Genomic DNA, 25,961 nt, shown 5'->3' with positions numbered 1-25,961 from the left:
GCACGTGTGACTTGATACAGAATCTTTTTGCTTATTATATTTTGGCGTATATCACTTTATAACTATTGCATAAATGCATATATATTGTGATGTCCTTGGATTTGTGCAATGGGAATCGGATCGTGATGAGATCACGATAATGAGATCGATTCACCTTTAAATACATATCCTAAATAATCCCGGTCATAGGTTACTCGAGAGGGACATCGTGATAACCGGATAGACTGGTGTGCTGTATACCCGTCCATATGATGGATGCAGCTGGTCTCATAGCTGCTCGTGTAGGGACACTAGGGATACAGTACAGGTGCTCATTGGAGAATGAGTTCACTGATTGATCCGCTTACGGAATGCTGGATGGTTGATGATGCCTTATTGTCAGACAGCGATTCCATAGTCCTAGTGGTGTATCTGGTCCTTAGACTTGAGACACCAAGGATGTCCTGTATGAGTGCTCCACTCTTTGATACCAGACTTATAGGTTTGACTGTTCTCAGATCTAGTACAGCTGGTCATTGGGAGTGGTAGTCGACCTTACGAGGGCTATTGAGTGTCGACAGAGGATCATCCACTCTCGGCGTCATGAGAGGAATATCCTATGTGTTCTTGCTCAGACAAATCCCTGGCCAGGGTCATTCGGGTTGAGAGAGAAAGAGTTCTCCGGGAGAATCCGATTAGAGCGAGACTCGAGTAGAAACCGTATGGGTCTGACAGCACCATGCTCGATATACGGTCTCTGGGATATTAGATGGATGAGGGACTATAGGTACATGGTAACTGAGGACAGACAGGTCCAATGGATTGGATTCCCCTGTATCGTCTGGGGACTACGGCGTAGTGGCCTAGTACTTCCGTAGTCGATGAGTCGAGTGAATTATTACAGAGATAATAATTCACTAAGTTAGAAGGAGTTCTGACAGGTATGACTCACGGCCAGCTCGATATTGGGCCTAGAGGGTCACACACATATGGTAGGCATTGCGATGAGTAGAGGTTCGGATATGAGATATCCGACGGAGCCCTTGTCTTATTGGATGCAGATCCAATACCCACTAGGGAAAGGACCCATTAGGGTTTTGACACGGGATCTCTATAAATAGGAGGGATTCACAGCCTCATAGGCTAGAGTCTTTGCTTGCCTTTCCTATTCTCCTCTCCCTCTCCACCTCAGAGTAGGCCTGGAGTTTTGAGGAGCGTCGTCGCAACCCTGCTGTGTGGATCACCGCTAGAGAGGAGGACGCTTGACCTCCTTCACCCTCTCCTAAGGATCTGCAAGGAAACAGGGATATACGATCTCCCTAGGTAACACAATCTCTATACGCAGTTTTGTGTTTTTGCGGATTTTTGCGCACCAATCTTCGCACGACGACGAACATCTTTTTGGGAATCGGGGATTTTTGTTTTCTTGTTCTTCCGCTGCGCATATGATGTCGCCCCCCATGATTTCCCAACAAAAGATACCTAGCAGAAACCCATTGTGACCATAAGGAACATTTGTTTTGCAAAAGATCCCACAATTGTTGTACCAGGCATGCTTGATTCCAATCTCTAGTATTTCTCAAGTTTAGCCCCCCTTCATCTTTCGGTTTGCAAATGCTATCCCAATTTACCATATGCATTGCTTTATCATTTGTGCCATTCCAGAAGAAGTTCATTAATAACCGTTCAATATCTTGGAGAAGTCCAGCAGGCAAAAGAAATGCATTACACCAATATATAGAGTAGGAGTGCAATACAGAACGGATGAGTTCGAGTCGTCCTGCTTTTGATAGAAGCCTATTTTTCCAAGAAGAAATTCGATTCTTTATTCTTTGCAGGATAAGCTGACAGTGGGTTTTGTGAATGCCTATGGATATGAGCGGGAGACCCAAATAAGGAACTGGCAGACTTCCTTCACTAACCCCCAAAGTTTGTGCAATAAAGACCTTATCCTCAACGTAAGGGCTCATATATACTTTACTTTTCGCATGATTTAACTGAAGTCCAGAAACCATACCAAAGTCATTCATAATAGTAGCTAAGTTTTTTACTGAAGTTGGATCATTTAGGAGAAAGATAAGTAAATCATCTGCAAATGTTATATGTGATATATGAATAGAGCCAGCATTGGGTACCTTAATGCTGCCATTTAAGACTGCATGTTCCAACATACAGCTAAGTCCTTCCATCGCAATAGTAAAGAGATACGAAGAGAGTGGATCACCTTGTCGGATGCCATTCGTGCTCCCAAAAAAACCAATAGGTGAGCCATTAAAGAGTATCGAAAACTTTGGAGTTTCCAAGCAAGATTGAATCCAATTAACCCATTGCTGTGGGAAGTTCATATCGAGGAGCATCTTATAGATAAATTTCCTATTAACTGAATCAAAGGCTTTCCGTAAATCAGCTTTAAAACATATTTTTGTCCCTCTTGCTTTTGAATGCAAATCTTTGACAAGTCATTAGCAAGCAAAATGTTATGATGTATACTTCTCCCTTTGATGAAAGCAGCTTGATTTGGGCTAATGATCTTGTGTATTACCTTTTGCATTCTATTTGCCAATACTTTGGAGATGATCTTGTAAATAAAGTTGCATAATGATATGGGTCGATAGTTCTCTAGTGAATCTGCCCCTGCATTCTTCGGGATTAAAGAAATAAAAGTACAATTCATCTCTCTAAGAATTTGACCTGAAGAGAAAAAATGTTGGCAAGCCTTGATCACATCATTTCCAATAATAGACCAAGAAGTTTGGTAAAATTCAGTTGGAAATCCATCTGGACCTGGGCTTTTGTGCTTTAGTGACTTAAAGACAACACATACAATTTCGTCGTCTGTAATTGGGGCATTGAGGATTGAAATAGCTTCCGAATCAAGTTTTCTAGTCGGCTCCACATGAATGTTATTAGTTTTCCCAGCTTGATTGAGTAAGGAATAAAAAAATTGCTCTGTGTGTGCTTTAACCTCATCTAAATTCTCAATAAGATTATCATCTTTGTCTCTGCATTTGCTGATACGGTTAACAGCCCTTCGAGTAGCAATTGAAGCATAGAAAAATTTAGTATTGGAATCTCCTAGTGTAAGCCAATGCTGTCGAGACTTCTGCTTTGCAAAACTTTCCTCCTGTTTTAAGGCTTGCATGAAGTTATTTCTAGCTTCTGTCTCTTTGTAGATAATATTCTCATCATTTGGCTGAAGTTGCAGCTCATGTTGCAATGACATTAGTTCCTTCCTGCAAAATTGAACTGTGGTGGTAATATTGCCAAAGGTATTTGTATTCCACTCATTTAGTGCTGCTTTACAGGCTTTGAGCTTTTGACATAAGATGTAAGGGGGGGATCCATGCACGTTAACATTCCAAGCAGATCTGATAACATCAAGAAATTGAGGATGAGTACTCCACATGTTAAAGAATCTAAACGGTTTCTTGCCTCTTGGTGTCACTTTGTCTGCGTGTATATACATTAAAGAATGGTCAGAAAACAAAGGAGCACCATACTCAAGAAGTGAATCTGGGTAAACTGTTAACCATTCATGATTAATCAAACACCTATCAAGTCGAGCCATTATTTTTCTGTTAGCTGCACCTTGATTACTCCAGGAGAGCCAATTACCCACAGATTTCATATCAAACAAAGCTGCAGTGTCAATGTAATCATTAAAACTTTGAAGCTGACTTTCTGAAAGTTGTCTACCCCCCTCTTTTTCATTTGTGTACCGAACAGTATTAAAGTCTCCAAGAACAATCCAAGGTACATTGAGACAGCCATTTGCAATATTAGTCAGGTCAAACCAAAGAGTATTTCTTTCTTGCATACTATTTGAAGCATATATACCAGTGAAATTGAATTGACAGCCATTCTTTTTGTCCTCTACCTTAAGATGAATGAATTGATCAGTAGCAGAAATAAACCAAGCATTAATAGAGTTAGGATGCCATAAGACCCATATTCTACCAAAAGTTTCATTTGAGTCATTGGTAAACAGTTCTGCGTCCGGCCATATTAAATTCTTTTGAGCTTGAATGCGCGATTGTTTAATTTTCGTTTCTACTAGAATAACAATATCACATGCGGCAGACTTGATTATTCTGTTGAGCTCCCGACATTTCTCCGGCTTATTAAGTCCGTGAACATTCCAACATGTTATCTTCATCAGTAATAAAGAAATGAAAAGGTGGTAAGGTATTCATCTTACGACTTTGGATGGGCTGTACCATCCTTTTTCTTACCTTTTATGGCTTTATTCCTATATTTATCCACTTCATCTACAGCTTGCAGATTTTTAAACTTTAAAATACCTTGAATCATGTGGTCTTGATTGGCAGGGTTTGTTGAAGCACGATAAGATTGTTGCAGCATAATATCCTGGATAGTACTTGTTGGAGTAGCCTGGCTAGAGAGGTTTGTTGGGGCATGAGTTTGTTGAGACAGAATATCCTTGTTGACGATGTTTGTTGTGGCTTGAGTTTGTTGACGAAGAATATCCTTGCTGGCGAGATTTGTTTGGGCCTGAGTTTGTTGAGTTATTGTGGACGGATCCAATGATATTGGAAGAGATGAAATTCCTGACTTATGTTTCTCCTGTCCACTAGTACCAAGGGAAACCTCTGTTGTGGAAGGCTCCGACATTATCGGAAGAGATATAGTTTTGGATTTGTTTTTCTGTCCGCGGTGCTGTCCTTGCGAGTCGGAATGCTCAATAGTCTTCGCCACCATCGGTGCTACTGCCATTAGAGAAGACTCACTTTGTTGCTGAGGTGCTTGACGTGGTCGATAGACCTTACAGCATGTGTAGTCATAACTATCGCATTCGCACTCTATGAGTTACTTGGCTTTGTCTATGACTTGTATAGATAAAGCTAGTTGTAGAAACTTTACACATAATCAATTTACTTTTACTTACCAAAAAAAGTGTGTAGGATTAACTACGATAACCAGAAAACATAAAGCAAGAATACCGGAGTCAAGTTCGATGGACGTTTAAGAGTCCGAAGAATCGTCGGAGATGCTGTCGGAACCAACCGAGAAGAAATCGGGAACCTGTCGGAATTTTCGGAAGTTCGCCGAAGAGATCGTTGGAGGTTCACGGAGATCACCGAGAAGGCTCGGCTACTCGTTAAAGTCATCACAAGTTCGGGAGCTTGCTGGGAGTCCGTCGGAAGAAGTTCGTCGGAACAAGACTCGACGTTCGCGGTTGAAAACTTGCTTTGGATGTTTTTAGTTATGTAGTTCACTTGTAATTAGGATTAGGATTAAGAGATAATCCTATATCCTGGTTAGGGGTCAACTGGGCCAAAATTAGATGTGGTTTGGGCTAAATTTTAAGCCCAACCAGTGAACCGAAGGGTTTGGCGGTGGCACCGCCCAGCACTATCAGTGTCAGACACTGACAGGCGGTGGCACCGCCAGCATCAGGAACCCAAAGAGAATTCAAATTTTGGAGCCCAAATTTGAATCCTCTTGAGACCTATAAATACTCCTAAAATCTTAGCTGAGATTACAACTTTTTGAGAAGCAATTGTTTGAGAGAAAGGCCTTAGAAAAGTCTCAGCTAGTCTTGTTTCAATTTGCTAGTGTTCACCTCCTTCTTTCTTGCTGAAAATCTGTAAGAGAGTGAACCGCTTGTAAAAAGTTGTAAGAGGGGTATTTACCCTTCCCCTTCAAGAGATTTGCTAGTGGAAGGTGGGATCCTCGTCGAAGAGGGGCCTCGCAAGTGGATGTAGGTCATTTGACCGAACCACTGTAAAATCGGCGTGATCTCTGGTTTGCATTTACTTATTGTCATTTATATTACTGCAAACCATTTGCACTTTAATGCTCTACTTATTTGTCTCCGTCTTACTTATCCCTTCAAGTTAAAACGCAATCGAAACGGTTTCAAACGAAAACGTTGCTTGTATCGTACGAAGTTTCCGAAAGTGTTTAAATCGTCAAAAGTTTATCGCACTTTACCACTGCACTAATTCACCCCCCCTCTTAGTGCCACTCCGATCCTAACAATTGGTATCAGAGCTAGGCTCACTCTCATATTTGGTTTGATACCCAAGAGAGATGGCTTACTCCGGCATACATGAGGGTCACTCTATCACACGTCCACCCTTATTTAATGGGTCGGATTATACTTATTGGAAGACTCGTATGAGGATCTTCCTCATTTCCATGGATTTCGAGCTTTGGACTATTGTTGAAAACGGATTTAAAAAATCTTCTCTTCTGATGAGCGAATGGAATGAATCGGAGAAGAAGGTTTTTGCTTTAAACGCAAAAGCTATGAATGCCTTGTTTTGTGCACTAGATAAAATTGAATTTAATCGTGTGTCAATTTGTGATTCGGCTTTTGATATTTGGAGAACTCTTGAGGTCACTCATGAAGGCACTAGCCGAGTGAAAGAGTCCAAAATCAACATCCTTGTGCACTCTTACGAACTTTTCCGAATGAAACTAAGTGAGTCCATCGGAGACATATACACCCGGTTTACGGATGTCATCAATGGACTCAAAGCTCTTGGTAAAGATTTTACTAACTTTGAACTAGTAACTAAAATCTTAAGATCCCTCCCTAAAAGTTGGGATCCAAAAGTTACGGCAATTCAAGAGGCTAAAGACCTTAAAACATTCCCTATTGAAGAACTTATTGGGTCTCTAATGACCTACGAAATGACATGTCAAGCTCATGACGAGCTCGAGAACCCCCTTCCAAAGAACAGGAAGGATATGGCACTCACATCACAAGAAGACCACTTGAAAGGAACATCAAGTGATGAGGACAGTGACAATGACATTGCACTTTTGACTCAAAAATTTAAAAAATATTTAAGAAAGAACAAATTTAAAAATAATACAAAAAATAAATTTGAACACAAGAAGGACCAAGTAATTTGCTATGAGTGCAAAAAACCAGGACACTATAAGAACGATTGTCCTCAAGCCAAAAAGAGAACATCAAAGAAGAAGGCGCTCAAGGCAACGTGGGATGATTCAAGCACGTCCGAAGAAGAGGAGTCCAACACCGAGCAAGTTGCTCATTACGCCCTAATGGCCATCGGAGAAGAGGTAACGGATTTAATTGATGCAGATTTACCTTATCATGAATTATTAAATGCTTTCCATGAGTTATTCGATGAATGTAAGACAATTAGTAGAAAATACAAATTGCTAAAAAAAGGAGCATGATAGTCTCACTTGTGATATCGATAAATTAAAAACTGAATATCATGATAGTTTAGCTCCATGTATAAAATGCCATGATCTAGAATCTCTCCAAAAGGAGAACTTGCTACTTAATGACACCTTGAAGAAATTCGAGGTTGGTAGCAAATCTTTGAACATGATCCTTACAAATAAGGGTCACGTTCCTAAAAGAAGTGGAATCGGATTTGTGAGAAGTCCTCACCAAAATCCAACCACCTTCATTAAAGGCCCCGTCTTACATGTTCGGCACCAAAGCAATTGCAACTTTTGTTGCAAATATGGACATAAAACTTATAAATGTCCATTCAAGAAAATTAGTCCGAACAAACTAATTTGGGTTCCTAAAAGAACCATGATCAATTCTATGCAATATGATGAATAAGTTAAATCAGTTTTTAAGGCACCCAAAAGAAAATGTGTACCTAAAAATAATCCCTTCTTGTAGAAACATACACCATCACAAGCTAGGAGCAAGAGATGGTATCTAGATAGTGGATGCTCAAGACATATGACTGGAGATCCAACTCCATCATCAATTGATTGTCATCATCAAAAAGGGGGAGATTGTTGAATCTCGTATTTTGATGATGAAGTCAATTGTCATTTGGTTATCTAATCCATATATTGAGATAAGTGTACAGGATTAACTACAATGGCAGTAAGACATGCAGTAGGTGTTGCGCTGGAGTCAAGACCAAGATCATGTTGGGGGTTCGAGAGTTCGATAGAAGTCTGGACGGTCGTCGAAGGTTCTACAAAAACAAATCTGAGAAGTCTAGGAGCTTGCCAAAGAAGCTCGTTGGAACTCGCCAAGAGGATCATCACAAGTCTAGGAGTTTGTTGGAAGTCCGTCGGAGCATCGCCGAGGGTTTGTCAGATGTTCGCCGGAAGTTCGCCGGAAGAAGCGATTGACCCACCGAAACATGAGTTGCAGTATTAATGTCTTAAATATCGTAGTTAGCATGAAGATTAAGTTAGGAATGGGAGGTGATCCTATTAACTTAATCTGGGACCAATTGGGCCCTTGACAGACCCAAATTAGGCCGAATGGATCAGCCCATTCGGACCCAGATTTCCTAGCTGGCGGTGGCACCGCCCAGAAGCTCGATCTCCGAGCGAAGTCAGCTGGTGGTACCTGTTGAATCTCGGATTTTGATGATGAAGTCAATTATCATTTATTATCTAATCTATATGTTGAGATAAGAGTGCAGGATTAACTACGATGAAAGTGAGACATGCAGTAGGAGTTACGCCAGAGTCAAGACAATGATCACGTTGGGAGTTCGAGAGTTCGACGGAAGTTCGGACAGTCGTCGAAAGTTCTACGGGAACAAATCCGAGAAGTCCATAAGCTTGCCAAAGAAGCTCGTCGGAACTCGCCAAGTGAATCGTCGCAAGTCCAGGAGTTTGCCGGAAGTCCGCAGGAGCATCACCGAGGGTTCATCGGATGATCGACGGAAGTTCGCCGGAAGCTCGCCGGAAGAAGCGATTGATGCACCGAGCAAGTTGCAGTAAATGTCTTAGGAAAAATCGTAATTAGCACATTGATTAAGTTGAAAATGGTAGGTGATCTCATTAACTTAATCTTGGGTCAATTGGGCCCCTGAAAACCTAAATTGGGCTGAATGGATCAACCCATTCGGACCCTGATTTTTGCCAGGCAATTGAACCGCCCAAGGTAGGAGGTTGCACCGCCTGGGCTCAGTCTCCGAGTGAGACTGGGAGGTGCAACTGCTCTAGCCAGGCGGTGGCACCGCCTGGGTTCAATCTCCGAGCGAGACTGGGCGGTGCAACCTCCCCTGATAGGAGGTGGCACTGCTGGGCTCGGTCTCCAAGCACTGGCTGAGCGGTACAACCGCCTCAGTTAGGAGGTTGCACCGCCTAAGCTCGGTCTTCGAGCTCTGGTAGGAGGTGCAACCGCCCCTGACAGGAGGTGGCACCGCCTAGAGGCTCAGTCTTCGAGCTCTGCCAAGCAGTGCAACCGCTCCAGTCAGGAGGTGCAATCGCCTGATCCTGAAATTCCAGGAATTAACAGTTTTGAGCTCCAAATTTGAACTGGGTTGGGGCCTATAAATACCCCACCCATTCAGCACTGAAAGAGAAAGAACTAACACCGAAATCCTGATCTTGTTCTGTGATTTTTAGAGCTCAAAATTGTTGTAAAGGCCAAAAGTTCTTCTCCGTCTTTTCTTCCAAGTTCTGAGCTGTAAAGAGAGGAGAGAAAATTCTATAAGGGTTGTCTCCTAAACCCGTCAAAAGGAGTGAAACTGTAAAAGGGTGGTTGGCCTTCGCCTATTGAAGGAAGGCCTCTAGTTGACATCGGTGACCTCGTCAGTGGAGGAAGCCAAAAGTGGAGTAGGTCAAGATTGACCGAACCACTCTAAATCTTGGTTTGCATTTACTTTGAGCATCTTATCTTTACTGCAAACCTCCTCAATAGCTTACTGCCTTCTGTGTTTTTACGAACGTGTTTCAAAGTTCAGTGCTTTTCGAATCGAGGTTTAAGACGCAAATCAGTTTTATCGTATGAACGTCGTATTTCAGTTTGCGCTTACGTTCTGTTTCCCATTATAATTGCAAACTGACTTTATATCTTTGCTTTAACTGCATCTCGCCTTATCTCAAGTTAAAGTGGTTTACGAATCAGCTTTTATACCGAAATCACTTTTATCGTACGAACGTCGTATTTCAGTTTGCGCTTATATTCTGATTTCCATCATAACTGCAAACTACATTTATATCTTTGCTGCATCTCTCCTAGTCAAAAGTTGAAGTGATTTATGAATCAGCTTTCTTACCAAAATCACTTCTATCGAACAAAAGCAGTTTTCGATTTTAATCGCAGAAGGTTTTCCGCTGCACTAATTCACCCCCCCCCCCCTCTTAGTGCTCTTGATCCTAACAATTGGTATCAGAGCGGGGTTAACTCTCTAACGGATTAAAACCTAAGAGAGATGACATACGCCGGAAACCAAGAGGGCCATTCTATTACACGTCCACCCATGTTCAGTGGGACGGACTACACCTATTGGAAGATCCGAATGAGGATCTTTCTTATTTCTATGGATTTTGAACTTTGGAATCTTGTCGAAAACGGATTTTCGAAGCCTTCTCTTCCAGTGATCGATTGGAGAAGAAGGCTTTTCGCTCTTAATGCAAAGGCTATGAATGCCTTATTTTGTGCACTTGATAAAAACGAGTTTAACCGTGTTTCGACTTGTGAAACCACATTTGATATTTGTCACACACTCGAAGTGACTCACGAAGGCACAAGTAGAGTGAAAGAGTCAAAAATCAATCTTCTATTACATTCTTTCGAACTTTTCCGGATGAAACCGAGTGAAACCATTGGCGACATGTTTACCCGTTTCACGGATGTTGTCAACGGTCTAAAAGGACTCGGAAAAAGTTTTTCGGATTTTGAGCTCGTAAATAAGATTCTAAGATCCCTTCCTAAGAGTTGGGATCCTAAAGTCACTGCTATTCAAGAGACGAAAGATCTAAGCAACTTCCCTCTTGAAGAACTAATCGGGTCATTAATGACCTACGAGATGACTTGCAAAGCTCATGAAGAGCAAGAAGACATCCTTCCAAAGAACAGGAAGGATATGACACTTAAAACTTCAGAAGGCCACTTGAGAGAAAACTCAAGTGATGAGGACTGTGACGATGACTTGGCACTTCTAACAAGAAAATTTAAAAAATTCATTAAAAGAAACAAGTTTAAGAATGAAACAAAAAATAAATTTGAACCCAAGAAGGACCAAGTTATTTGTTATGAGTGCAAGAAGCCGGGACACTACAAGAGTGATTGTCCCCAAGTCAAGAAGAGAACATCAAAGAAGAAGGCGCTCAAAGCAACATGGGATGACTCGAGCACATCCGAAGAAGAGGAGTCCAACACCGAGCAAGTTGCTCACTATGCCTTAATGGCCATCAGAGAGGAGGTAACAAATTTAATAGATGTAGATTTATCATTTGATGAATTATTAAATGCCTTCCATGACTTATTTGATGAATGCAAGATTATTAGTAGAAAATACAAATTGCTAAAAAAGGAGCATGATAGTCTTACTTGTAATTTTGATAAGTTAAAAACTGAATATCATGATAGTTTAAGTTCATGCATAAAATGCCATGATCTAGAAACTCTCCAAAAGGAAAACTTGCTACTTAAGGACACCTTGAAGAAATTCGAGGTTGGTAGCAAGTCATTGAACATGATCCTTGCAAACAAGAGTCACGTTCCCAAAAGAAGTGGAATTGGATTTGTGAGAAGTCCTCACCAAAATCCAACCACCTTCATAAAAGGCCCCATCTTACATGTTCGACACCAACGCAAATGCAACTTTTGTTGCAAATTTGGACACAAAACATTTTATTGTCCATTCAAGAAAATTAGTCCAAACAAATTAATTTGGGTTCCTAAAGGAACCATAATAAATTCTATGCAACATGATAAACAATGTAGATCTATTTTTGAGGCACCCAAAAGCAAATGGGTTCCTAAAAATTATCCTTTCTTGTAGAAACCTATACCATCACAAGCTAGGAGCAAGAGATGGTACCTTGATAGTGGATGCTCAAGGCATATGACCGGAGATCCATCTCAATTCTCTAAGCTCACTAGCATAGACGAAGGCTATGTCACCTTCGGAGACAACAACAAGGGTAAAATCATTGGCAAAGGAACCATAGGTAACAAATCCAACTTCTTTATTGAAGATATTTTGTTAGTTAATGGTTTAAAACATAACCTCTTGAGCATTAGTCAACTATGTGATAAAGGATACATTGTCAGATTCGAATCTAATGCTTGCATCATTGAAAAACCACACAAAAACATGTCTATGATTGTATTAAAACAAAATAACGTATACACTATTGACATCAATGATTTGTGTAATGAAATGTGTTTTTCGGTTTTGAATGAGGATGCTTGGCTATGGCATAGAAGATTAGGTCATGCTAGCATAAAACTAATCACTCAAATATCATCTAAAGAACTTGTAAGAGGAATTCCTCATATCAAGTTCATCAAAGATAATGTATGTGATGCTTGCCAATTAGGTAAACAAATTAAGGGTAGTTTCAAATCTAAGAATTAAATAAGCACCTCTAGGCCCTTACAATTGATCCATATGGACTTGTTCGGACCAATCTCTACATCAAGCCTAGGAGGTAGCAAATACGCCTTCGTCATTGTGGATGACTATAGCAGATATACATGGACTTACTTCTTAAAATAGAAAAATGAATGCTTTAGATATTTTACTAAGTTTTGTAAACTTGTTCAAAATGAGAAGGGGTCTATGATTTCGTCAATTAGAAGTGATCACGGTGGAGAATTTCAAAACCATGATTTCTAAGAGTTTTGTGAACTCAATGGATACAACCATAATTTCTCCACTCCAAGAAATCCTCAACAAAATGGAGTAGTAGAAAGAAAAAATCGAAATTTATAAGAAATGGGAAGAACCATGTTGAATGAACATAGCCTACCCAAATATTTTTGGGCCGAAGCCGTAAACACCGCATGCTATATTTTGAATAGAGTTCTGGTAAGACCCTTACTCACCAAAACTCCTTATGAGTTATGGAACAACAAAAAACCCAATATTTCATATTTTAAAGTCTTTGGGTGCAAGTGTTTTATCTTGAATGAAAAGGATAACTTAGGAAAATTTGATGCTAAATCCGATGAAGGAATCTTTCTTGGTTATTCTTCGGTTTCTAAAGCTTTTCGTATCTTCAATAAAAGAACATTAATTATTGAAGAATCCATTCATGTTGTTTTCAATGAGATTTCCGAAATCAGAAAAAACGATTTTGATGATGATGTTAATTTTGATTCCTTAAATTTAAATGAAACCCCATCTCCAACTAGCAACTTGGATACATCCACTTCCGAAACATCCTTACCCAAGGATTGGAAGTATGTAGATGCTCATCCTAAGGAGCTAATCTTAGGAGACACATCAAAGGGGGTTCAAACACGATCTTCTCTTAAAACTTTTTGTGTGAACGTCGCTTTTCTCTCCCAAATTGAACCCAAATGTGTTGACGAAGCCATGAAAGATGATTCATGGATTATCGCAATGCAAGATGAATTGAATCAATTTGAGAGAAATAAGGTGTGGAAGCTTGTTCCTAGGCCAAATGACCATTTAGTTATTGGTACTAAATGGGTCTTTAGAAACAAGCAAGATGAAAATGGTATCGTGGTTAGAAACAAGGCTAGATTAGTGGCCAAAGGTTTCAACCAAGAAGAAGGTATCGATTACGAAGAAACCTTCGCTCCTGTGGCTCGATTGGAAGCCATAAGGATGCTCCTTGCCTACGCTAGTAGTAATAATTTTAAGTTGTTTCAAATGGATGTTAAAAGCACTTTTCTTAATGGCTTTATTTCCGAAGAAGTCTATGTTGAACAACCTCCTGGATTTGAAAATAATAGCCTCCCTAATCATGTGTTTAGATTAATTAAAGCTCTCTATGGTTTAAAACAAGCCCCAAAGGCTTGGTATGAGAGACTTAGTTCTTTTCTTATTGAAAATAATTTCACAAAAGGCAAGGTTAATACTACATTATTCATCAAGAATTTTAAAAATAATTTTCTCATTGTTCAGATTTATGTTGATGATATTATCTTTGGTTCCACGAATGAATCTCTTTGTGAATCGTTTGCTAAAACTATGAGTCTTGAATTCGAAATGAGTTTAATGGGAGAATTAACATTCTTCCTAGGCTTACTAATCAAACAACTAAGCAATGGCATCTTTATTAGTCAAACTAAATATGAATAACTCAAAGGCTAAATATGCTATGAATTTATTAAAAAAGTTTAATATGAATAACTCAAAGGCTATTAACACTCCTATGAGCACCTCCACTAAGTTAGAAATTGATGAAAGTGGAGAAAGCTTCGATCAAAAAACTTATAGGGGTATGATAGGAAGTTTACTTTACCTCACTGCAACCAGACCAAACATCATGTTCAGTGTAGGACTTTGTACTAGATTTCAATCAAACCCTAAGATATATCATCTCAAAGCAGTTAAAAGAATACTTAGATATCTTAATGGTACCACAAATCTAGGATTATGGTACCCAAAATCAAAGAATCTTGAGTTAATTGCTTATAAAGTCTCACTATCCATAAAATTGTTAGTGCTACCAGTATCAATCAAAACTATAATAGGCTGATGCTTTAGAGTTCCGGCAACTTTCATAGTTTGCGGGTTAGAGTAGTCGGCTAATATATGCATTATATGTACGGTAGGTTCAACGTCTTCATTAGAATTTATACCTTCATGATCGGAGTCCACATTCTTAGCTTTCGGCTTCTCTCCATTTGGTTCAATCATCAGAATTTGCCCTTGTTTACATCGGTGCTCCATACTCCATCTTTCATCATAGTACAAACCCCTTGCTGATCTTTCCTTGCTAATTTTTTTCTCATGTAGATTTGCAAATGAGATCGCAGCTATCATAGTGCGGGGTTGACGAGCCTTAACTTTACACCGAATCTCTGGAATAAGCCCTTCAATAAATGTATCCAGAAGTTGTCGGTCCGACCAATCTTTAGCTTGATTTGATAATCTTTCAAACCTACTCTAATATTCTAACACTGTATAAGTCTGACAAATTTTGGCGAGCTGGCAATCAACATTCTCATATTTGGATGGGCCAAAGCGAACAAGAAGCCCTCTTTTGAACTACTCCCACGAAGGAACTCCGTGGAAAGTTTCATACCAATCGTACTACTGGAGTGCATCTCCCTCGAGCTGGATTGAGGCCACTTCTACCTTGGATTCTTCTGGGATTCTGTGAAAACGGAAAAAATTTTCTGGCTTAGAGATCTAATTGATCGGATCTCCATCTTTCCATCACGGAAATTCTATCTTAATGTGTGAGTAATTTGTGTCACAATCTTGGGGCCCTTTTCCTATATTTTCATATCTGTGCAACGTAGAACTTGAGCCCCCATTTTTGTTGAAATTTGTTGAGGCTCTCCAGTAGGCTCTTTTTGAAATCATTAAGTGTTTCTTGCAGTCGGTTCTCAATTCTGATTTCCAATACTTTCATTTGTGCTTTCACCGAGTTATCAGTGGCCATTGCATAAGACTGCAAATCTGTAATCTCAACTCCTATTTTTGGTGTCGGTCAAGGGCATCAACACTGTCGATGCGAAGTTGTCGAGGAGGTGGACGCCAAGGGCAGTGTTGCGGTCGCTGCGTTGGAGGAAGAGTAGCTGCCCTGTTTCTATCGCTGCGTAGGGTGAGAGCGCCGGGGTTGGAAGGCGACTGCGTTGATGTGGCTGCAGTTGCTGTGACCCAAGGAGCGATGGCCGAGCAACGGGATTGAGGCTGCGGTGATGGCAACCTATGGTTATGGCAAAATATTCTAAGCAAGGGGGAGGCGGCGTTGATGCGGCCGAGGTTGAGAAGAGGAATCGGTGTTGCTTGCGCTGCAAGGGTTGAGGCAAGGCAGCGTACTTGCTACGGTTGCTGCGTTTGCTGTTGGAGGGCGGCTGCTGCAGAACGAGAGGTTGGTCATTGGCCGGGAGCGATGACGGTGGTTACAATCGGCGGCTGCGGCAGCAGAGGGTGCCACTGTTTTTGTTGCTGCGTGGTGGTTGCTGCGTACTCTGTTTTTGTTGCACCACCGAAGGAGTTGGCCGGAAGGATCATGAGCGGTTGAGGAGAAGGCTGCGGTGGCTGGCAGCAGCGGTGGTCGTTGGCCAGAGCGCAGCGTTGGCGGTGTAGAAAAAGGCAGCGAGTGTCATCGCTGGCCGGGAAGTTACGATGCTGGAGATGGGAAACAGGGTGCTCTGTTTCTATCACACCACAGCCGGAGCCGCTGGCGATTCTGGCAACGGCGGTGCGGCGGTGATCGTGCAGCCGAGAAGCAGCGGTAGTAGTGGAGAAGGAGGAGTCAGCGGTGTCACCGTTGGGAACAAGGGCAACCGGTGAGTTGCCCTGTTTCTGGCACTACGGATGCAGAGCAAGGAAGATCGGTTGCTGGGAGGCATGCGGCGGTCATCGCACGGTGGCTGGCAGCGGTGGTGGCTCGACAATGAAAGAGAGGGGTGGCGTTGAAGTGGCCAAGAAACAGCGGCGGCGGTAGAGGCAACTGGCGCCTACGGCAGTAGAGGGACCGGCGGCTGCTCTGTTTCTATCGCACCACAGAAACAGCGACGCCGACAGATCGCACGGCCAAAGCTGCAACCAAGGGAAGGCAGCGATGGCGGTGCGGCTAGGGCAGCGTCGCCGACGGTAGAAGCGGCGATGGGTGGTCCGCTGGCTGGGAAACGACGACCGTGGCCCTTCTCGCTCGAGCGAGATGCGGACAGCAAGGAGGCGAGGTGAGAAGGTTGCTAGCCGGGGCACAGCGGTAGCGGTGGGCGCCGACCGGGGAGCAATGGCGACGGTGGTCGCCGGCCGGAAAGCGAGCGATGGTGGTCGCTGGCTGGAGAGCAGCAGCGGTGGGTGGGCTGGTTGGAAGCAGGGGATGCGGGGGTGCGTGGCTACGACTTCTTCCTCCTCTCTTCATTTCCTTTTTTTTTTTTTTTTAATATAACTATGACAACATTATAGTGAGAACGCGAAGGATCACTGCTCTGATGCCGACTTCACCTCTGGAAGCAGGGGATGCGGGGGAAGAAGAGAAGCGATCAAGGAGGGCTGATCCCCTCGAAGCGATCAAGGAGGCCGATCCCCTCGAAGTGATCATCCCCTTTCTCTTCTTCTTTTTACGATAAGACTTTAGGGTCTTATCATTTGGTATCAGAGCAGCAATCCTCAGTGTTCTCACTGTAGTTCATCATTTCAAAAAAAAAAAGAAGGAAAGAAAGAAAGAAAGAAAGAGAGAAGAAGAAGCAGCAACCGCAGCCACGCACCCCTGCTTCCGGCCAGCCCACCCTCCGCTTGTCGCTGCTCTCCGGCCAACAACCGACTCTGCCCCACTTTCGGCCAGAGTCCACCGTCGCCTCCCACCCGAGCCACCACCGCTCCCAACGTCCCACTCTGCCGTAGCCCTGCTCCTCTTCTCCACCGCCGCTGTAGGGCAACTCCTTCTCCACCGCCGCCGCTGCTTCCCGGCCGATCGATTACCGCCGCCCGCCTCCCAGTCGCAACCCTAGCCGTGCCCCCCCCTTGGGTCACAACCGCAGCCATCGGTTGCCGCAGCCCCTACTTCCCTTCTTCCCCAATGCCGCTGCAAGACAACTCCTTCTCCACCGTTGCCGCTGCTTCCCAGTCGCTCGATCACCGCCGCCCGCCTCCCAACCGTAACCCTAGCCGTACCACCCCCCCTTGGGTCGCAGCCGCAACCGCCGGTTGCTGCAGCCCCTCGTTGCAACAGTTGCAGAAACAGAGCCACGACCCTCACTGCCTCCTTCTCCACCATCGCCGCTGCGCTTCGGCCAGCAATGACCACTGCTACCATTGCTGCAGCCCCCTTGCTCTGCATCGTTGCCACAGCCGCCGGTTGCCACCATGGTAGCCTCAACCCCGGCCGCTTCAATGCCACCTCCCTCTTGTTCTGCCTCCGCTGCTGCAGTTGTCGGTTGCCATCACCGCAGCCTCAACCCGGCTGCTCGGCGATTGCTTCCTTGGGTCAAAGCAGTCGCAACCGTCGCCTTTCAGCCTTGGCGCTTGTTAGGACTCTAGCTTGGAGAGTCCTAATTGAGAGGGACATTCATGTAAAATTGTTAGGACTCTAGCTAGGAGAGTCCTAATTGAGAGGGATATTTTGTTAGGACTCTAGCTAGGAGAGTCCTAATTGAGAGGGGCATTCATATAGGAGGTTTTTTCTTAGAGAAGAATTAGGAGTTGTAAGGGAATAGGAGTCTTGAGTAGGAGTCCTATTAGGAGTTGGTTAGAAGTAAGAGTCTTAAGTAGGAGTCCTATTAGGAGTTAGGGTTTCGAAGCCCTATAAATAGCCATGTATTCCTTCTCTTTTCTTAAGCAATAGATAAATCTTTTCTACAACCTTTGAGCAGCAACTTGGAGGGAGGAACCCCTATAGAGTTCCAAGGAGGTCGATCCCCTAAAGATATCAACCCCAAGTTTAGAATCTGCAAGGGTTCTAACACCTGGTATCAGAGCAGCGTTCTTGGCGTCTCGCTGTCCTTTCATAGCTATCCATCAACCCTCCACAACCGCTCAAAGCAATTCCCACAATTGCTTAAAAGATTGTCACCAAATTCTGTCGTCATCTCCACCACCGTAGATCATCCTTTCATCTTCCCGTGAATTGCAACAGGTTCTGGTTTCCTACCTTACTGCTACTGTAATTTAGTTATCTTTATTCGAAAATCTAAAAAAAAAAAAATGTTCCTATATTGCTGCATAAACCTTTCGTCACAGAGTTTTCATCTCTACGACGAAAGATACATTGCAGAATTCCAGCCGTATATCACCATTTGTTTAATCTTGCTACTGTGCTTTTTCTATCCAAATTTCTATGAAATTTTTATGACATCTTTGACACTTCCTAACAGCAGATTTTCCTTTGGTTTTTTAAAAAAATTCTCAATATAAACCATTGATCTTTTACGTCTAATCTGCTATACTTAAAAATCTGCACTGTAAAATTTTAGCCGCATAGCACTGTTTGTTTGATCTTGATACTATATTGTTTCTATCCAAATCTCTACGAAATTTTTATGATAGCTTTGACACTTCCTAATAGTGGATTTCCCTTTAGTTTCATCAAAAAATTCTCAATATAAACCACTGATCTTTTATGTCCAATCTGCTATATCTAAAAATCTGTGCTGCAGAAAATTTCAGCCGTATATTATTGCCTTAACCCATCTATTTGTAATCTTTTTTGAATGAAATTTCTTATACACTTCATAGATCATCTTGGCTTCTATCTAAGATTGATCTATTAAGAAAATTCATCTCTAAAAATGATTTTATGTTGCTGCAAATTTTCGTCGTAGCCCGCTGAAATTTTTCGACGAGAATTCTGCAATTGCAACTTGCACCAATTTCCTTGCTGTTATACTGCCGAAATTTTCTTGATTAAATTAGATATCCGTGCTATCATATAAACTGTGATTTTGCTATCAATTCCCTCCTCAATTCTCTCAAGTTTTTGGTGGAAATTACGTCGAGAAACCGTTGTTTCTTCGACGACAATTCTACTCTTACAAGACAGCACATACTTGCTGCAACTTCATGGATTTCTGTCAAACCTTTGGTACCATCTATCACAGATCCAAAACTTTCATCCATAACCCTAAAACTCTGCCAAACCACACCCTCAAACAGCACCCAAAACAGCCACAAAACAAGCCTAAACCGTAGCCTACATCCACCAATCCACCAACCCTTTCAACCATCACTTCTCTCAACCTATACATGCCTTTAACCCAACAACAAAAGAGAGATCTTTACATCATAGATTTGGGGGCATATACTATGGCATCTAAGGAGGTAGTCAATGCTAAATTCGAAGACTTGGAGGCACGAATGGAGGATAACATTCAGATGCTCTTTACCGAACTCAGATTGGGCCGACCACTAAGCCCGAAGAAATCATATCAAGGAGAGAGCTTTGCCCAATCACACCAAGCCCGAAGAGATGACTTCCAAGGGAGGGGAGGCTATATGACTGACCCCAACTATCCATGCATGAGAGTGGACTTCCCTAGATGGGAAGAAGGAGACCTGATTGGTTGGATCTCGCGTGCGGAGTGATATTTTCGGTACCACAAAACCGCGGATGTATCTATGGTGAAAATTGCAACTATACATCTTGAAGGGGATGCTATACAGTGGTTTGACTGGTTTGAACATACTTATGGAGTCCTTTCATAGCAACAATTCAAAGAAGGACTACTGATTCGCTTCAGACCAACCGATTACAAGAATATTGACGAACAACTAGCAAAGATCCGACAAACCTCCACCATTCAGGAGTACCAAACCAGGTTTGAAAGGTTATCTAATCAAACTCGTGATTGGTCTCAAAAACAGCTATTGAGGACCTTCATTAAGGGCTTGAAGCCGGAGATCCGAGGAGAAGTTAAAGCGCGACAACCGTATACGCTTATGGCAGCCATCTCTTTCGCACGACATCAAGAGGAGCAATTAAACCATGAAGCTCAAAGGACTAGGATCGCTCCTCAACCAGTAATATTGAAGCCCTCAGCCCCCCCTACTATCGACCAAGTCCCTACACCAAAGAGGTTAACAAGAGAAGAGTTTCGGGAGCGATATGCGAAGGGGTTATGTTGGCATTGTGAGGAGCCGTGGAGCCGTGAGCATCGCTGTAGTAAAGGGGGACTTCTTATGATTGAACCGATAGAAGAAGAGGTCATTGAACATCCAGAAAAGAGCCTTAAACATGAAGAAGAAGATGCAGAAGAAGAGCCACAACCGATCGAAGTTACAGTACATACACTAGCTGGCTACTCAAACCCGCAAACGATGAAAGTTGGAGGCCTTCTCAAACAACAACTGATCAATGTTCTCATCGACACGGGCAGCACTAATAACTTCCTAAACAGTAAGGTTGCTATCCATATGTACTTACCTATTGAGAATTGCAGCAGGTTTGTCGCTAAGGTCGCCAACGGACGGATTTTGAAGTGTGATCATAAGTGCCCGCAGGTGAAACTGTTGCTGCAGGACCAAGAGATAATTGCATATTTCTTCCTCCCTCTTGATGATCATGAGGCCATACTCAGAATTAAATGGTTGATGACATTATGTGATATTTCTTAGAATTTTATGCAACTAATTATAAAATTTTATAGTAAGGAGAAACAGGTGATACTGCACGGGAAACGTGAGGGCGACATAACGATGATTTGCACACAACAAATGGAGAAGGTTTTGCATAAAGCATGCAGGGGCTTTTTGGTATAACTTGAGCAGCAAATTAAAGGAGAGCCAATAGAATTTTGAAGATCCAAACCTATTTCCTTTGCTTGCTAAATTTTCAGATATATTTGACGAGCCGCACAACATACCTCTTACTCGTCGGCATGATCATTGTATAATGATTTTTTCAGTCAAATCTCCAGCAAATACTCAGTCATATCGGTATCCACATCTCTAGAATGATGAAATAGAAAGGATTTTAAAAGAGATGCTTGAAATAGGAGTTATTCGGCCAAGTTGCAACCTCTACTTTTCACCGGTGCTACTTGTACACAAGAAGGACGGAACATGGCGAATATGCGTTGATTACCGAGCTCTCAATGGCATAACCATCAAGAACAAATACCTTATTCCAATAGCAGATGAATTGCTAGATGAAAGGGAGCACAAATCTTCACAAAGTTGGACCTTCGATCCGGGTATTATCAAATACGAGTGTATAAAGAAGTCATACCGAAAACCGCCTTTCGAACACACAACGGCCACTACGAATTTTTACTTTCTTCAACAAAAGGTGAAATATCTTGGGCATATCATATCAGAGGAAGGTGTGACTGTGGACCCCTTCAAAATTGAAGCAATGCAAAACTGGCCTACCCCGAGGAACATAAAATTGCTACATAGCTTTTTGGGTTTAACAGGCTACTACCGTAAGTTCATGAAAAACTATGGAAAGATCAGTGCACCACTTACTTCCTTACTGGAAAAAGATGTCTTCTAATGATGACGATGGTCGGACAGAGCCTCCACTGCCTTCGACAAACTTAAGGCAGCCATAACGACGACGCCGGTGCTAACACTACCAGATTTGAACCGACCCTTCATTATTGGGGCCGACACATCTGGAGTTAGAATTGGAGCCATTCTCATGCAAGATGGTCGATCACTTGCATACACTAGCAAGACATTATCTCCCTCCCATCAAAATAAGTCAACATATGATAAGGAGATGTTCACCATTGTGCGCACAGCAACGAGGTGGAGACCCTACTTGATTGGTCGACGATTTCAAATTAAAACCGACCATAAAAGCCTCAAGTACTTTTTGGAGCGAAAGATATCTTCCCCCGAGCAGCAAAAATGGGTAACAAAACTTCTTGGATTTGATTATGAAATAACTTACAAAAAGGGGAAATATAATGTTCTTGCAGATGCGCTTTCGTAACTACCCGAGCAAGTTGAAGTTTCGACCGTTTCACTTCCGACCAGCAACTTCCTTGAGGATATTAAGATGGAATGGCAGGAAGATTCAGAGACTAGTAAGATTATAAAAAAATTGAAGGAAGCACCAAGCCCCGTGGCTCATTACAATTGGGACTCAAAAGAATTACACTATAAGGGACGCATTGTGCTTATGATAAATTCTAATTGCATCTTCACGAGTAGATTTTGGACTAAGTTATTCTATATACATGGTACTAAATTAAAAAGGAGTATGGCATATCACCCACAAATCGACGGCGAGACAGTTGTAAAAGGTGCTTGGAGACAGCCAAAAGCCACCCGCCAAATATGACAATCCAAGGAGAACTCCAAACCTAGCCAAGTAACTTTATTGATCGACGGATCGTGACTCGACGACGACGACCCACTAATGAAGTGCTAATACAATGGGCGAACCTACCAATAGAAGATGCCACTTGGGAGAACTATTACGACTTAAAAATTAAATTCCTAGAATTTACGAATCATAAGCGTTGAGGACAAGGCTGATTTGAAGAGGGCGGGTCTGTTAGGACTCTAGCTTGGAGAGTCCTAATTGAGAGGGACATTCATGTAAAATTGTTAGGACTCTAGCTAGGAGAGTCCTAATTGAGAGGGACATTTTGTTAGGACTCTAGCTAGGAGAGTCCTAATTGAGAGGAACATTTTGTTAGGACTCTAGCTAGGAGAGTCCTAATTGAGAGGGACATTTTGTTAGGACTCTAGCTAGGAGAGTCCTAATTGAGAGGGGCATTCATATAGGAGGTTTTTTCTTAGAGAATAATTAGGAGTTGTAAGGGAATAGGAGTCTTGAGTAGGAGTCCTATTAGGAGTTGGTTTGAAGTAAGAGTCTTAAGTAGGAGTCCTATTAGGAGTTAGGGTTTCGAAGCCCTATAAATAGCCATGTATTCCTTCTCTTTTCTTAAGCAATAGATAAATCTTTTCTGCAGCCTTTGAGCAGCAACTTGGAGGGAGGAACCCCTATAGAGTTCCAAGGAGGCCGATCCCCTAAAGAGATCAACCCCAAGTTTAGAATCTGCAAGGGTTCTAACCGCGCTCTCATCTCATGCAGTGACAGAAACATAGGGTAGCAACTCTTCCTCTGTCGCAGCCACCGCATCGGCGAGCCCTTAGCGGTGCTGCCCCAGCCGCACCACCATCGTTGCCTTCCAGCCCTCAACAGTAGCGATCCCTCCACGCAGCGACCACAACAAGCATCGTTGCCTCCCACGCAGCGAACACAGATACATCCCCACATCCTCGCAGCAACCCTTCATTCCAATAGTGCTACCACCGATTGCATCACAACAACAACACCGAGTAGGGCAGTAATTTATGCCCTAGTCTTGACACCAGAAATAGGAGTTGAGATTACAGATTTGCAGTCTTACAAAATGGCCACTAATAACTCAATGAAAGCACAAATGGAAGAATTGGAAATCAGAATTGAGAACCGGCTGCAAGAAACACTTAATGATTTCAAAAAAAGCTTACTGGAGAGCCTCAGCAAATTTCAACAAGATGGGAGCTCAAGTTCTACGTTGCACATATCTGGAAATACTGGAAAAGGGCACCAAGATTGTGACACAATCTGCTCATACATGAAGGTGGATGGACAGCTCACCAAAATTTGTCAGACTTCTACAGTGTTGGAATATCAGAGTAGGTTTGAAAGATTATCAAATCAAGCTAGAGATTGGTCGGAACGACAAATTCTAGATACATTTATTGAAGGGCTTATTCCAGAGATCCGATGTGAAGTTAAGGCTCGTCAACCCTACACCGCACTATGATAGCTGCGATCTCATTCGCACATCTATATGAGAAAAAAATCAATAAGGAAAATCATGGAAACAGAAGTGACAACCACCAGATGATCAGTAAGCCACCTACCATATCTATTCCCAACCAAAGCCTTGACACCCGAGGACTAACCCAAGAAGATCTCAAGAAAAATTCAACAAAGGGTTTGTACTATGATGAAAAGTGGAGTAGGGAGCACCAATGTAAACAAGGGCAACATATGATGATTGAGCCAATTAGAGAGGAACCGAAAGCAGAAGAGTTGGACTCCGATCATGAAGGTATAAATTCTAACGAAGACGTTGAACCTACCATACATACAATGCATACATTAGCCGACTACTCTAACCCGCAAACTATGAAAGTTGTCGGAACTCTAAAGCATCAACCTATTATAGTTTTGATTGATACTAGTAGCACTAACAATTTTATGGGCAGTGAGATTGTTGATCGATTGGCCCACCACATTGAAGACTATGACATATTCAAAGTAAAGATCACTGATGGACGGATTTTCACTTGTGATAGCAAAGGTTCAAAGATAAAATTGATTATACAAGGTCAGAAGTTTAATGCAATGATTACTACACTGAAAGACTAACCTATTTCTTACACTATAAAAAAGTGGAGACCATACTTACTTGATCAACGGGTTGTGATGCGTTAAAGATAGTCTATGGCTAAAGTGTTGAAAGAGAAGCTCCCCGAGATTGATGCTGCTCAGCCTTGAGGACAAGGCTGATTCGAAGAGGGAAGAACTGTTAGGATCCTTTTTCTGAGCATTTGAATAATGTTTATTGAGTCTATTTAGTCCAGTTGTTTATTGAGTCAGTTTGGTTCAGTTAGAGTCAAGTAGAGGTTTATTTAATATTTATTTATTATTAGAGTTCAAGTCCTGTTGGACTCTGGGTGGAACTCTATAAATAGGGATGTAACTGCTTCTTTTCAGTTATCTATGAAAAATATTATTCTGTTTTTTGATAAACCCTAGAAGGCCGATCCCCTCGAAGCGATCAAGGAGGGTCGATCCCCTCGAAGCGATCAAGGAGGTCAATCCCCTCGAAGTGATCATCCCCTTTCTCTTCTTCTTTTTAGATAAGACTTTAGGGTTTTATCAGGGTGGCACGACCCCTGCAGGTGGGCGCCCCCATGGGTGGGTGCCCCTGCGGGCGGTTCTGCCTGTAGGGCAGCGGGCGCAAGTAGTGCTGCCCTACCGAGCGACCGCCCCTACGGGGGGTTTTGCCCGCGGGAGCAGTGGCCGCAGGCGCCGCCTCTCTACGGCGCCTCACCCCACGGGAGAAGCGACCGCAGGCGCCGCTGCCCCGCGACGCCTCTGCCCGAGGGCTGCTAGCCCCACCGGCTGCAAGCCTGCTGCAAAGTAGGCCGCCGGCCGGCTGCTGCAGGCACACCGCTCGCGCATGCGCCGACGCTGTGCTGCCTGGCTACGGCTGTCGCTGCAGGTAGGTGCACGCAATCAAGGATCGCAATTGTTGCTGCCCTTTCTCGCTTTTGCGTCAACAATTTTGACGTCAAAAGTTTCTCAAAAACAAAATACACGCAATGCAAAACCAATTTTTCGCACAAACAACCTGGCTCTGATACCACTGTTTGAAAATCTTGGGTGCAACATCTCATGCATAGCGGAAGAACAGAAAATAAAATCCCCAATTTCCCAAAGCTTTGTTCGTAATCATACGAAGATTGGTGCGCAAAATCGTAAAACAGAAAACTACGTATAGTAAAGATTGTGTTACCTAGGGAGATCGTATATCCCTATTGTTGAATCTCAGATTTTGATGATGAAGTCAATTGTCATTTGTTATCTAATCCATATGTTGAGATAAGTGTGCAGGATTAACTACGATGAAAGTAAGACATGCAGCA

Source organism: Musa acuminata, chromosome BXJ1-6 (genome assembly GCF_036884655.1).
Source record: "Musa acuminata AAA Group cultivar baxijiao chromosome BXJ1-6, Cavendish_Baxijiao_AAA, whole genome shotgun sequence".
Taxonomy (NCBI): Eukaryota; Viridiplantae; Streptophyta; class Magnoliopsida; order Zingiberales; family Musaceae; genus Musa; species Musa acuminata.
Note: the sequence above shows the minus strand (reverse complement) of the source record.